Here is a 15,510-nt window from a genome sequence, read left to right as displayed (position 1 = left end):
GTCTATACTAAGATTTTATAACAAATTTTATTCATTTATATACTATAAAGTTGACAATAACACAGTATGACTTTATTTCCATAATAGAAGTCATATGTGCTATAGACCATTTCCTGTATATTACCCTGCCTCACTTTCCTGCTTCTTGCTTTCTCTGCTGATTCACATTGAGTGAGCACATTCAATGCTTTTCCTTAAATCAGTTAAAAAGTCTTTATTGGGTTTCCTAGTTGTTAGTAATTGAGAGTGATTTTAAGAGGTGATATCCTCAGTGGTGTTGTGTTATTTGTGAGAAACCTGGGCAACTTCATCAAAAGACCTTCTTCCCCTGTTGTGTAGAGTAAGGGCCTTCACAAAGAGTTTGCTCTGGGGGGCTGACTGGGTGGCTCAGTGGTTGAGCATCTGCCTTTGGCTCTGGTCGTGATCCCAGGGTGCTGGGATTGAGTCCCACATTAGGCTTCTCACAGGGAGCCTGCTTCTCCCTCTGCCTATGTCTCTGCCTCTCTCTCCATGTCTCTCATTAATAAGTAAATAAAATCTTTAAAAAAAAAAAAAAAAGAGTATACCACGAGAAGTAAGAGTGGCACCAGATGCTTCTGATTGAATATAAATGAATATGTCCTGTAGGAAACTGGAGAGAAGTATAAAAGCAAAACCCTGAGGCCATGTTGGCTAGTTTGGAGAAGATAAGTGTATGCTGATTTGGAGAATGTACTTAGGGGGATAGAGGGAGGTAACTTAAATAGGGAAGTGGAGATTGGCAATGACTCAAACTCAGGAGTTGAGTATTCTCCTCAAAGACCTAAGGGAGCCTTTTAGTGTTTTTGATTGAGAAGTGTTACTCGCAAGTGTGGTATGAAGGAGATTTGTTAAACAGCGTACATTAGATGGGAGTATTGGAGAGCATGAATGGGGAGGCCTACTGCAAGTTACAGTATAGTAGGATGAGGGTTGAGATAAGCTGATGAATTAAGTTGATATCAGAAAGAGGAGAGATGGCATTCCAAGAGAATTGACAAACATTTAAGTCATGAATTTGTGGTTCAAGGCATGATATAAATTCAGTTTGCTACATTTTCCTACAGTGCTTTCCAGTTGCTAAGTACTCAGCTAAGTATTGAGGCTGCAGGCACTTAGAAGAGTTGTTTAATGTGTATAAAGTTTCATTGTTGTGAGATGAAAAAGCCCTGGAGATTTGTTACACAATAATGTGAATATACTTAACACTGCTGAACTGTACACTTACAAAGGGTAAAGATGTTATATTTTATGTTTTGTTTTTTTTTTTAAACCTCAGGTCAAAACAAAACAAGTAAACAGAGCAAGACATGACTCTTGCTGTCCAAATGTGTTAACAGGTTGATGCAAAATGTGTAAGTCCTTGGGCTGACATTCTGAGGGGATTCAGTGGAGGAAGAGGTTGATTCTGCCAAGAGGATTATGAAAGGAGTGGAATGATTTCTCTGGGTAGAAATGAGTAATAATAATCACTGCTCTTACTAAATGCCAGGCTGGTTTTTAAAAATGTTTTATACTTATGATTTATTTCATTCTCAGAATAACCCTGTTATTTACTCTCTGTTATAGCTGAGGCCCAAAGAATTAACTTGTAATTTTTCAGACTGCAGTGAGAATCAGGATTTGAACTCAGACAACTTCCTCTAGAGTCTGCTTTGTTAACCACTAAGACTCCTTATTGATTCATTTAAACAAACAAATAAAATCCTTAGACACATAGAGGAAATCCCTAGCGTTTGTTTTAGTTATTTTACTCAGAGATGATGATTTGATTATATGTATACAAGGAGGATGCTGGACTAGATGAGTCTAAAGCTTTGTTCTGGTGTTAAAATTCTGTGATTCATGGGATATTAAAGAAAAGGAACAACAGAAAGGGTAATCTTTACTTTCTTTTTATTTAGTTATATATTGACATTCGAGAGCTCATTAGTTTATTCAAGTAATTTGATTTTCTCTGTACAGTTCCTAGTTGTCAAATATCAGTATCAGGAAAATCCATCACTTTCAGTTCTTATTGACACATTTGCAGGTCAAAGCAGCTTGAAGATGAAGAATCCAATTCGTAAGTAGAACCATCTATCATTTAATATCTAAAGATAACTTGACTAAGTTTTATAGAAAATGGGGCATGATAAGAGCAATGATACCTTTATAATATTTTCTAGAGTTTTTGAGAATTACTGACATACTTACATGCATTTATCTCATGGCATATGTACTTGTCAATATTTGCTGACTTTGATAGTTTCTTAGTTCAGTACATAGTATCATGAACATTGGTCAGTTTGGCTTTCAAATAACTATTTCCTTTTAAAATGAATTAAACAAAAGTTAGTCTTTCCAATAAATGGTATAAATGATATTGGGGCAATTGGATTTCCATAGGCAAAAAAAAAAAAGAAAAAGAAAAAAAAAAGAAAGAAAGGAAAAAGAACCTCCTCAACTTAAACCACACACATTCTACAAAAATGAATTAAAAATGGATCATAGACTTAAATGTAAATGAAGTATAAAACTAGAGAACCTTTAGAAGGTAAGATAAACCCTTTGGTATCTAAGACTTAGTGAAGAGTTCTTAGACATGATACCATAACACAAACCAAAAAAAAAAAAAAAAAAAAAAAAGTGACTTCATTAAAGCGAAAAACATTTATTCTCTGAAAGATCCTATTAAGAGGATAAAGAGATAAGTAATACAGTAGGGGAACATATTTGTAAATAACATATATCCTAACATATATCTGACAAAACTCATATTTAGAATGCGTAAAAGTCTCTTGAAATTCAACACTAACTGAAATAATCCAATTAGAAAATGGGGACAAGACATGAAGAGACATTTCACCAAAAAGGATCTATGGATGGCAAATAAGCACATGAAAAGATGTTAAACATCACTAGCATGTTAAGAGTGGGCCAAGAAATTACTATATACCTTTTGCCAAAATAAAAAAAAAAATGACTTAAATAAAAATTTTATTTGTGGGTGAACCATGTTGAGCCCTGTCAATGGGGAGCAGATGCACCTGGTGAACTATGTGGAGGACTACCTGGACTCCATCGAGTCTCTGCCTTTGGACCTGCAGAGAAACGTCTCCCTGATGCGGGAGATCGACACCAAATACCAAGAAATCCTGAAGGAACTGGATGAGTATTATGAGAAATTTAAACGTGAGACAGACAGTGTCCAGAAGAGGAGAGTGTTGCATTGCATTCAGAGGGCCCTGATTCGGAGCCAGGAACTGGGTGACGGGAAGATCCAGATCGTGAGTCAGATGGTAGAGCTGGTGGAGAACCGGACCAGGCAGGTAGATAGTCATGTGGAGCTCTTTGAGGCACATCAGGAGGTCAATGACACCACTGGCCACAGTGGCAAAGCTGGCCAGGATAAGTCCAAGAGTGAGACAATCACACAGGCAGAGAAGAGCAACAACAAGAGGTCCCGGCGACAGCGCAACAATGAGAATCGAGAGAACGTGGCTAATAATCACGACCATGATGATATCACCTCAGGAACACCTAAGGAGAAGAAAGCAAAAGCCTCCAAGAAGAAGAAACGCTCCAAGGCCAAAGCCGAGCGGGAAGCGTCCCCCGCAGACCTTCCCATCGATCCAAATGAGCCAACATACTGTCTGTGCAATCAGGTCTCCTATGGAGAAATGATCGGCTGTGACAATGATGAGTGCCCCATTGAGTGGTTCCATTTCTCCTGTGTGGGGCTGAATCACAAACCAAAGGGCAAGTGGTACTGTCCCAAATGTCGAGGGGAGAATGAGAAGACCATGGACAAAGCCCTGGAGAAATCCAAAAAGGAGCGGGCTTATAACAGGTAGTTGGCAGACCTCGAGGAACAGTGAGGAGAACAAGCGAGCCACTGTATTTATTACGTCACCACCTGTGCTGAGGTGCAAGGACCGTACATTGTATATTTTTAAAGAATGTTAGAAAAGGAGCCATTTCTTTTGCAGGGATGGCAGTGATTCTCTGCCTTTTGTTTTCATTGGTACACACATGTAACAAGAAAGTGGTCTGTGGATCAACATTTTAGAAACTACAAATATAGGTTTGAATTAAACACTCAAAAAAAATTTATTTGTGACAGCAAAGAATGGAAGCAATTAAAATGTTCCTCAACAAGTAAATGGTTAAACAAAGCCTGCTATACCCATATCATGGAATATGATTCAACAATAAAAAGGAATAAATTGAGATCCATCCATCCAACTTATTAGATGGATCTCAAGGGCATTATACTCCGTGAAAAAGGCCATTTTGAAAGATCACAGACTGTATGATTTCATTTATATAAGCTTTTCAAAATGACAAAATTATAGTGATAGAAAATAGATTAGGGGTTGCCAAGAGTTAGGGATGGTGTAGACGGAGGCATAGGTGTGACCGTGAACAGAGAACAAGGAGGTATTCTTTGTGTTGATGAAACAGTCATGCATCTTGATGGTGATGGTGATTACACAAAGGTGTACACACGGTAAGATGATATAGAATAACCTACACACATACATTGTACCCATGTCAGATGCCTAGTTTTGGTATTATGCTATCATTATATAAGATATAACCATTGGAGGGGTAACTGGGTGGAGGGTACACAGGACCTCTGTACTAGCTTTACAATTTATTATAAATCCATAATTATTTCAAAATAAAAAGTTAAAATAAATGAATTGTTAAACTCTCTTAGATATACATTAAAATATAAATAAGAAATATCTTATTAGGAACCAAATTATTTATTCATTTGTTTATTGACTTAAAGAGCGAGGCAGATAGGGGCAGAGGGAGAAAGAGAATCCCAAGCAGAGTACAGCCTGAAGCCCGACCCTGGGCTTGAATTCACAACCCTGAGATCATGATCTGAGCCAAAATCAAGAGTCAGATGCTCAACTAACTCAGCCACCCAGGCACCCCCTGAATAATTTACTTTGTAACTTTTAAATATTTATTTATTTATTTATTTATTTTTTAAATATTAAGAACGAGAATTGTTTATTTTATTTTTTTTAAAATTTTTATTTATTTATGATAGTCACACAGAGAGAGGCAGAGACATAGGCAGAGGGAGAAGCAGGCTCCATGCACCGGGAGCCTGACGTGGGATTCGATCCCGGGTCTCCAGGATCGTGCCCTGGGCCAAAGGCAGGCGCTAAACCGCTGCGCCACCCAGGGATCCCAACTTTTAAATATTTAAATGTTTTACTTAAATACTGAATATTTCATATTTTTTGTGACTTGTTTGTGATCTGTTTAAAATTACTTAATCAGACTTACAAATTCATTGAATTCATAAATTCAACATGCAGTACATTCTACATACAGTTCTATGAATTTTCCTTCTGTTTCTGATTTTTGCTCCATCATGGTTGTTTAGTTTAATGATAGGCATTTTTTAAGGGGAAGCTGTGGAGGTTAATGTAAAATGGGTGTGGTTGTTCATGGGAGTAAAGAGTCCCTAATATATGATAATGAATGGGATCCTTTAGGGTCCTTTATATAGCTGCTGAAATTCTCTTACTCTAAATTCCATTGAGATTAAGAAATGCAATCCAGCCTGATTATTTGTTGCTAAAACTATGGGTAGAATACTGTTAGTAGTTCTGAGTGTCAAATTAAATGCACCATGAAACGAGGAATACTTCTAGATGAGAAATATCAAGTGTTTAAGACTGTCACAAGTAGGAAAAGTAGAAGGAATTGGATTTATTGAACCAGGAGCATTGAAGACATTGGTAGGTCTGGTAGTTCTCACCAAGCACATCAAGAACTGTCAAGACAAAGAGAGAATATACTTGTTCTGTTGACTTTTGAGGAAAGAAAAGAACCACTAGATAGAAGTTGCAGATTTTGCCTTAGCAGGCTGGGCAATGATATCGTGTATGACTTCTTTCCTGGGATCTTAAGGATTACAGGCAGACCAAAACCAATGTGATAATGTGATCAGAAGAAAACCTTAAAAATTGTGTAGAACTATATATTTTTGGTATGACTTTGCTTTATTTTTCCTCAAAGGAAAAATCAGTCTCCCACAATAATGAAACAAAGTGACAAACAGTCTTGGTGACCTATTCAGTTGCAGAATAATCCTCATCACTTTCCGATTCACAAGGAATTCTATAAAGTAGAAATAATTTCCTTAAATTTAGTATTATCATGTTTCATGAAAAGTCCTTGGAAAAATCCCATTTGTCCACACATCTTACACATCTTATTTTGAAATCCTCTGAGATTATAAGCAATTAAATTAATTGCATTTCGTAGCCCAACCCCTCATTTATAACATATAATTCCCCAGGACCCACATGTCCAAATTCAAGAGCAGCTTGATAGAAAGGCTGATTTATTTTTGTTTTCTTCCTGGATCTGCTTTGAATATTCTTAAACGAAGGGGGGAAATGCTGTGTTTAATATTCATATAGGATTTTCTTTTTAAAAGCAGCCTCTCTCCAAAGTCTGTTGTTAAACAGGGCTACCTAGAAAGGGGTCAACTTGTAAAACCCTTCCTAAGTACTTGTTTGGTTCTTTAGGATTGATGGATAAGCTGATAGAATCTAATCTCCAAATGTGTATGTCATTAATAGAGATGTAAGAATCTCAATTTACTTTGTCTTTTTCTATTCTATCACATCATAAGGAAAAGCTTTACTAATGAAGTACCCAATGGTAATAACCCATTATATGCTAGAATCTCTTTATATCAGATGACATGCAAATGAACTGTTCTATTTCTGTGGAGAAAGAGAGACAAGGAGTGGTCTAGTTAATCATACTTGAGGGCTGCCATAGTTGTCTTCTGGGAAATATTATCATTATTCATTCTTATTTAAGGGTTCTTATCCTGTGCATAAGAAAATCTCCCATTCATTCCATTTGGGTTTGATGTTAATTACAGGGGCATTAATGGAAGCTTTCTCACAAGAAATAAATGTAGGATTAAATCAGGAAAAAAAAAAAAGACGCAAACTTCGGGTGAATCAGGTCATCGTAAAACTGTGCATTTAGAAGCTGGCAGGTTGGAGGAACTTTAGAGATCATCAGTCTTGTTCAGGAGTAGAAACTGAGGCCCTGAGAAATGAACTGACTTAATCTGAGCCCCTAGCTGGTGAGAGGCAGGCTTAAGATGACAAATAAGGAGCCAGTTTCATGAGACAGCGATGTAGGGAAAAGATAATTCTGGGAATTTCTTTTTCCAGAAAGCACCAGATTCTGCCCCTTCTACTGTTAACTAGGTCTGTAATTCTTGGCAAACGTTTAATCTCTCTGAGTCTGGTTTCTTGAATTTAAGGTTGAGGAGGATGGGCTAGATCATTTGTCCTCGAGAAAAGGGAAATCAAACTGAGCTAATATAAAGGGTCATCTATGATTACTGAACTAAGTTTATTGGAAAAAAAAGAGATTTCTAATATATCATTTACATTTGGCTTCAAGAAACTTAGAGGAGCCAATCTTGGATATCAAGTAAGTTTAGCAGCAGTCTTTAACTGGCCTGTCCCCCAGTCTGTGCAAATTTCTTCTTAGCCCAGATAATATCTTTTTTTTTTTAAACTATTTCTTCATGTGAATTCTGGTTGACAACAAGTAATTGATAATATACTGGTAAGTGAGTTTTTTCCTTAATCTTCCATGTCTTTTAAGGAATTAACTGATCGTGTATCCACATCTATGCAATCCCTATTCACCTTGTCACCATATAATTAAGTCATTTTTCTTTTTTAATCAGGCAATCAAGTCTAAGGTAAATGATGTTTTATGCAAAATTGTATACATTCTGAACCAGTATTTCTGGTCTCTTTAAGTTTAATGCAAACAAAGGAGTATAAATTTCTAGTATATAACTTGAATTTTGTTTTGTTTCTCTAAGAAGGAAATGAAGATTTTTTGTTGTTGTTGTATATATGACTTATCCTTAGTATATAAAGTATTGTATTAGGTAAACTGCCCATTTGCTATTTACCAAAATACTTTCACCTAAATTTTGTGATTTTATGTACATAAACAGGCATATATTAGACCAAAATTACGTTTCTCTTCTCTTTGGACCCATATTATCTGAATTACTATAAAGACCTTTCTGCTGTGCATGTCAGTTTGTTTTCCTTTTCTTTATTTTGTCTTTCACTTTGATATGTTTTTCTGGTTATATGTAATATATTCTTATTTCAGAAATGTGAGAAACTATTGAGGAGTTAAAAAAAAGTACTGTCAGAAATAAGCATCATTATTTCCACTATGTTTTAATGCATTTGTTAACACTATCACTATCGTAATAGACAATCTGTAAAATGAATTCAATTTTGTGTAATACTCCAATAAAATAAAAGATATAAATACTATACATATAAATAAATCGCTCTATAACTTGGTCATATTAGATAAGATGTAACATAATTTTAAGTTTTTATTTCTTCAAAGAATTAGAAATTTGGATGTCTCATAATAATTGCTTGCACGTATACTCAGGACATAGAAATAATCTAAATTGCAAACATGTTTAGTAAGTCCTTCCAAATTCTAGCATTGTGGTTTCATGAATGTTTTCATGTAATGGTTTTACTTCCAACTATTCTATAATATCTCTGTAAAATAAATTAAAATTATTAGTTTTTCTGTCACCAAAAAAGTTGTTTTCAGCTTTCTAATGGTGGTGATACCTTTTGTGAACACTAGCCCTTCCTCTACCTTTTTATATCAACTAATGTATGATAGGCCAAATTTTACATGGTAAAAAATCAACATAGTAATTGTTAATTCATGGGCTCACTAGACTTTGATGGCCTTTTTCACAATTGTTATCTTTTTTTTTTGCTTGAGAGTTTGTAAGTAGTTTATTCTTCATTTCTCTTTTAAAATTTTATTTATCGATTTCTTTTCTTTTTAAAATTTTTTAAAGATTTTAATTCCAGCTAGTTAACATGCAGTGTCATGTTAGTTTCAGGTGTACAATATAGTGATTCCACAATGTATTCTTCATTTCTTAAAACTTTTTTTAACAAGTTGGTATCATTGGTTCTGGAAAGCAAATTTCAAATAGTTTTCTTTTTATATGTGATGTCAGTTCTCAGAAAAATCAGTTCATTGCATCCAACTGATTTTCCTTTACCTTTCCAGGTCCTCAGTTGGAGTGACCTTTGGAGTGACTGGTGTCTTGAGTGATGTAGTTAATGAGATCTAGCGACATCATGACCCTGACCCCTTCATGGCCCTGGCTCCTCTCATCCATCTTCTTAACCCCACAGGCTGAGTCAGTGTGTAGAATCAGGATTAAACAAGTGTGAATAAACAAGTTCAAGAGTTTTCTGTCATGACTGCCAGCTCATGGCAGTGGCAAAGTAAGACATAGAGAACTTAATACTGAGAGTGGTCTTTTGTGCGCCTCCATGAATCCTGCCAGAGAGATCCTACTGTTTGTGGTCAGTGCAGTGCATCTAATCTCAGTTTGCTCCATTCCTGGACGGTGATGGCAGTTGGCCTTTATAATCACATAGCTGTTGGCACATTCAATGAAAGGATGGCTGATCTATCACTTACCCAATGTCACACGTTAGGGAACCTTTTATCTCATTAACTATGATTAATGTTTGTATGTAATGGGCTTGTCATGTAACTGTTCATATTCAGCAATTTTGAATCCCTTAGCTTATGTGAATGGTGAAGGTATTTCTTTTTCAGAGGAGAGCTTTATCATAAGGACTGAGTAGGTGTTCTGAAATCACCATTGCCCCATAGCAGAAAATAACTCTGTGATACAACTCCTCCTTAACTCTTTCCCCATTATTGAAGTTTCATTGTACTACCTGTCACTGAACTTGGGATGTCTTTATATAATTGCAGTCTAATTGAGAAATACGAACAGTTTGGTTTATATAGAAAAAAAAATAGGAGAAAAAACAGTAGAACTTTAAGGAAACATTTGTCTGTCCTCTCTTGGCTAAAAAGTTGTTTTCCTAATACGATTTCCTAAGTCTGTTTTCCCAAAGTGAGATGAAAGGGATAGAGATAAGGGATGCAGTTACTTTCTTGCCTATGGCTGTGGTTCTTGCTTTATCTGGTCTACATTTGACAAGTCCTTCCCCTTAGCCCAGGGCAGCATTTGATAAGTTGACCAGTCAGTGATTAAACATATTTATTTAGTTCAATGGGTCAGAGCTATTGCGACAGATAGAAAATTACTGATGGATGATCAATTTCAGCACCTCTGACATCTGGCCTCAGTGTAGTCCATCATCTGAGGACTCATAACGCATTTGCTTGGACAATAACATGCTCAGCTACCTGTGTGATCACAGACCTGGATATTGGAAATATTTTGTTCAGAATTAATAAGACTGAAGTCACAGGAATTAGAAGAGTTCTGCAGTAACATTTGAAAACTTAAAAACACCCAGTAATTTATACTGTTTATGTCCAGAATGAGAGCTGACTTGTACTTTATGCTCTGCTGTTTTGGGTGATGTTTTTATTGTTTCTTTAACAAGTGTATATTGGAATTGATGAAATAGGTATTCGGAAATACTTTGGAAGCAATATTACATATAAAAAGATTACTTGTGTCAAAATACTCTTTGTAAAATTTTTAACGAGTTAAAATAACCGTCTTAAATTTGGGGTCTACTGAAGTTACAGGATTATCAAAATAAAATAACTCAAATATCTACTATTCAAATTCTTTCAAAAAAGATTTGTAAAAACCTTTTTTCTATACATTATTACTGTTGAATGGTTCTTCTATCCCAAATGAATTCTAAAAATAAAGAATAAGAATCTTGTAGCAAATGCTAATCGAACATGGAGATATATTCTACTCCTCTGTCTAGTTCATTAAAATTTATTTGAATGCAATCTTCTTCACATTCCTACTTCAGACTTCCACATAAAATTTAAGAGTAATCTTGTGATCAGTTTTTTAAACAAATATGATTCAGGTCAGCAGTTTGTTTTACTGTATGCTCAAAACTCAAAATCTGGCCACACTTGCTGAAAATTAATAGGTCACAATAGATAAAAAGCTTTATCTTTTATTTTGGCTCTACCCTCATTTTTAAATATTTCATGTGACTATTCCTATATCTCTGTGTTCATGTGTCTAATGGCCTACTTTATGACAATCCTGCATTTAATATTTATGTATGCTGTCATAAAAATATTTGTGAAGCTGAAAATGATTCTAAGTCTTTAAATAGCTTACTTTCACACATTTCCTTGAATTTTCAAGCTGATGAGAACTTAGAAATATTCTTTGCTCATAAAATAAAGATTCAGCTCATTGACATTACAGCTTATATTTATTCACTAAATCCACACCTGAGCTATTTGTCATAAAATTGACAGACCCTGTGTAATGTCCAGTTCTTTTAATTTTCTTTTTTTTTTAATGTATTTATCTATTTGAGAGAGAGAGAGAGAGCGAGCGCAGGGAGAGGGGCAGAAGGAGAGAGAGAGAGAGAATCCCCAAGACAACTCATTGCTGAGTGTGGAGGGCAATCTGGGGCTCTGTTTCAGAAGCCTGAGATCATGACCTGAGCTGAAATAAAGAGTAGGATGCTCAACCAACTAAGCCACCCAGGCACCCTTGAATGTCCAGCTTTTGTACAATAGGTGATGACCTGGCAATATTACAGGCCATATGGTCATTTTTTTTATTGCTAAAGACTTCCTGATTTGTCTTAAAATTAAGTGAGGTTTCTTTTATACTTCTGCAGAAATCTTCAGCAGTTGACTGCAGCATTTTATCAACCTATCTCTCCTGGAGAACTCTAAGTTGGCTTGGAAAATTTTGGAATGAATTTGAGAGTTTCAGGATCCTTTCTTAAATCTAGATGTATGTATCAGTAAAACTGTTATAGATATTCAGATAAGACACAATTAAAAAATAAGGGAGGTCAGATGAAAATAACTGAATTTGATTTGGAGCATTGATTGGAAGTTATGGGGAAGGCATTGTGACATTTTCCTTAAAGAGCAGCCTCTCTAAATAAAACAGCGTTCCACATTTGTAATTTACTTTATCCTTAAAAATGATGACCAACACCTAATGCTTTTACAGATATTTTGCACTTTACTTTTAAAATTGGAGGAGGGGTCACTTGGTGCTCCATATTTTGATTAATAGTTAAATGTCCAAATTTGCCTTCCCTTTTATGTTACACTCTACCTCTCTCTGAAATAACATAAAATTTTTTTTGTTTATAATTTATGGCATATAAACTGTATATAAGTTGCCAGAAGTAGGTCAACAAATATTTCCATAAAAAATGATCAAACATGGAAAAGTAATATACATTATTTTGGAATAAAGATCATATGGATCAATCCATTACATGAAAACCTGTGGTTCCATCAAAATGAATCAACTCCAAGAAAAATATTGAATAATATGAATTGATGTGTGTTGAATTTTCTTTGGGTAAAGGAATGCTGCTACATTAGATTGCCAGGTGCTTTCACATAGAAAAGGATGTTATCATCTGTAACCTTACAGGGACACTGAGCAATTAAGCACAGTAATGCATGCTAAAGTGCCTTATGAGCTATAAAAAGCTCCAACAATGTGAAATATGTTATTTAATGTTGTTTGAGTTTGTTGAAGTGGACAGTAGGGAAGAGAACACACAGCAATCCATTCTTAGAGGCTTCTGTGCCCACAGTCTAAGACTTATGGTTTTATGGAATTCATATTGACATGTAATGATTTTTCATGCAAGGACATTAACATTGGCCAATTTCATGTACTAAAATGTAATGCAAGAAGACGCTCAGAGTCACTATTTTTAAATGCTGCCTTCTACACTGCCCTTGTAAGCATTTGAATCACTAATTTGGAATGACTTTTATCCTGGTCTATTGTTTTTTTTTTTCCATAAACCCTATTAAGTGCCGTTTTTTTTTTGTTTTTTTTTGTTTTTTTTTTTTTTGCTTCTTTTAAATTATTGGATTAGTGTTTTGGGTCATCAACAACCTTGATTTTCTGCATGTAAATTCCATTTTTTAGGCATTGTGAGGAATAGTTATGATACCTAGTGAATGGAAACACAATTATTTTAACTTGTAATATGCATTGGCATTTATTACAGTGTGCCCAGCATATGCATTGTGCAGGATAACTTTGGGAAGATATGAAAAAGGACTAAGACAGTGATGCTGACATAGTAATCTAATAATTTTACTTGGGTGACCTAAAAGGATTTAGACAATGGGGGAATTTTGCAAATTATGAAGCTTCTGAAACGTGTGCTGAAAGAATACAAAGTAAATCACATTATGCCTCTGATCTGTATTGATTCATATTATAATTACCTCACAAAAAAAACTGATGATATGCTAATATTAAATTGGTAGTTATAAGTTGATAGCAATATTTTATTTATTTATTTATTTATTTATTTATTTATTTATTTATTTATTTTGATAGCAAAATTTTAAATGTGATGTAGCTACACAAAATACGGAAGGAAAGTTTGCCTTTATTCCATGAATTTAAGATTAACCTGGCACAATTATGATTTCTAGTAATTACAAAGATAGAATTCAATCGCACTGCTGGAATTAGAGTGATAGCAATTGGATTTAAAAATTTTTTGTGAGCTAAGTACTCTGCCCTCTTCTGTATTCAGAATATTATACATCTCAGCCAAGTCTGAATACAGACTTTAGGACAAAAAACTGAAAAAACAATTGAGTTATCATTTTAGTGATTTGAAAGGGCAAATTAAAGTTGGAAATTATTGTACCTGTAGCCAGCCTTTTCTGACACTCTCCTTACAATGAGGACTCTCCCCAATGTCTTATTAATCAGTGTTTGGGTGAATTAATAGATTTACATATTATTTAGTAGACGTTTAGTATTATTATATCAGTATGAGTGTAAGCTATTGCTAATTTTTTAAATACTTTTACTAAGATCCATGTAAGTTTTTCACTTGTTTAAATTAAGTAAGGAATAATTTTGTTTTAAATATTTTCCAGTTAGTTAAGCCAGAGTTTTTTGGCTTGTTTTGTTTAAGCCATGATGCTCTGCTGGAAATCAGTCTTAAAATTTTTATTTTATATTATGTATTATGATTTTGTTTTATTTAAATTTATTTAAATAAATTAAAACTTTTTTTTATATTATGTGTTAGTTGGAATTTCTTGAGTAAAAATTCTGAGCATAAGTTCACTTTGTATTATTAAATCTTGAGTATACATGATCTAGTATTTGAGTGAAAAATTTGGCCTTTTCTTTACTTAAGTCGAACACTGATTATATTTGGGAAATTTTTCACACGCCATTTCATCTTCATTTCAAACCACTGATGTTTAGAATATTAATTTATTCTTTTCTTTATGAGGATTTTAAATGACAGGTGGTACAAAAACTGTCAAAAGCCATATAGCTAGTCAGAAGGGATTTTTGACACATTTCCCATGTGTCAGTTCAATGATCTGGATTTCTTTACACTTAAAATAATATCTAGAGTATTTGTTCTTAGGAAGAATTTTTAGGATTGGTCTTTTTGTGAGTATGAAGTACAATAAGCAATTGTGATTTTCGGAGTTCAGGATCTTGGTATATTGAGGTATAACTCTATTCTATGTGGATGAAGTATATAACTGCCCCAAATATAAGTGTGTTTGTGTGTGTGTCTATATGCGGAAAAAGAGCAAAAAAATAGTATTCAGCATTAATCTATTTTCCAGTTATACACTGGACGGTTTACTTTGTGATCACAAACATAGGCAATTTGTGTTTTTTTTCTTAATTTCAGACTAGTGCCCCTTACCACCTATGCCTTCAGATAGATGTAAATTTAGTGGTGGTCCATACACATGTGTGCATGAGTAAGCATTACCTAGGCAGAGAGTTGAGGTTATAACTTAGTTCTTGCCATCTCTTCCCTTTTGTGCAAACTGGAATAGTTAATAAGTAAATTCTTCATTAGCTTTCATAATCAAGGAATATATAGAAAGCCACAAAGTTAGCTAATTTAAACTCAGATTATTGCTAACCCAGTACTAGACTTAAAGAGAAAGACTGCTCAAAAGGCTGAAGTCCAGTCAAATATCTTTCTTACAGTGATGACAACATAAAAAATGAAGCTATGATGCTTTACTCAAAGCTTCCTTCTCAGATCTATTCCACATGTGGTGTTGTGGTAATATTGCAAGCAGTGAAGTATTAAAACAGTTTTGTCTTGTATTCTTTCATTCTGACAGGCCAATGACATAATGTCGACAAGCCATGTCTGATAGATTTGAAATTAGAAGTGAATGCCCTGCCTTTTTTCCCTAGCTCTTGCCTAATGGCCTTTGAGCCAATATGCTATTTCACTGCTTCCGACATACAATCTTCCACAGTAAGTCTGGGAACAGCTTGGGAGGGTATTTTCTCAGGCTGCAAAGGATGGTTTGATCAAAACCATATTACTTTGTTATTAAAAGAGAAGAATGGAGAGGAATCAACAGTAACAACAAAGTCTGGTTCAGGATCTGAACTCC

General features: G+C 34.6%; 1 protein-coding gene and 1 pseudogene across 18 annotated transcripts in view; both read left to right on the top strand.

The window, feature by feature from the left end:
* ROBO2 (roundabout guidance receptor 2) overlaps positions 1–15,510 on the top strand; it is a 1,635,491-nt gene that overhangs the window by 1,126,343 nt on the left and 493,638 nt on the right. The gene's annotated exons all lie outside the window — the stretch shown is intronic.
* LOC140621462 (inhibitor of growth protein 1 pseudogene) lies at positions 499–4,194 on the top strand (annotated as a pseudogene).

This window comes from Canis lupus, chromosome 30 (assembly GCF_048164855.1).
Source record: "Canis lupus baileyi chromosome 30, mCanLup2.hap1, whole genome shotgun sequence".
Lineage (NCBI taxonomy): Eukaryota > Metazoa > Chordata > Mammalia > Carnivora > Canidae > Canis > Canis lupus.
Note: the sequence above shows the minus strand (reverse complement) of the source record. Positions and strands in the feature narration are given on the sequence as shown.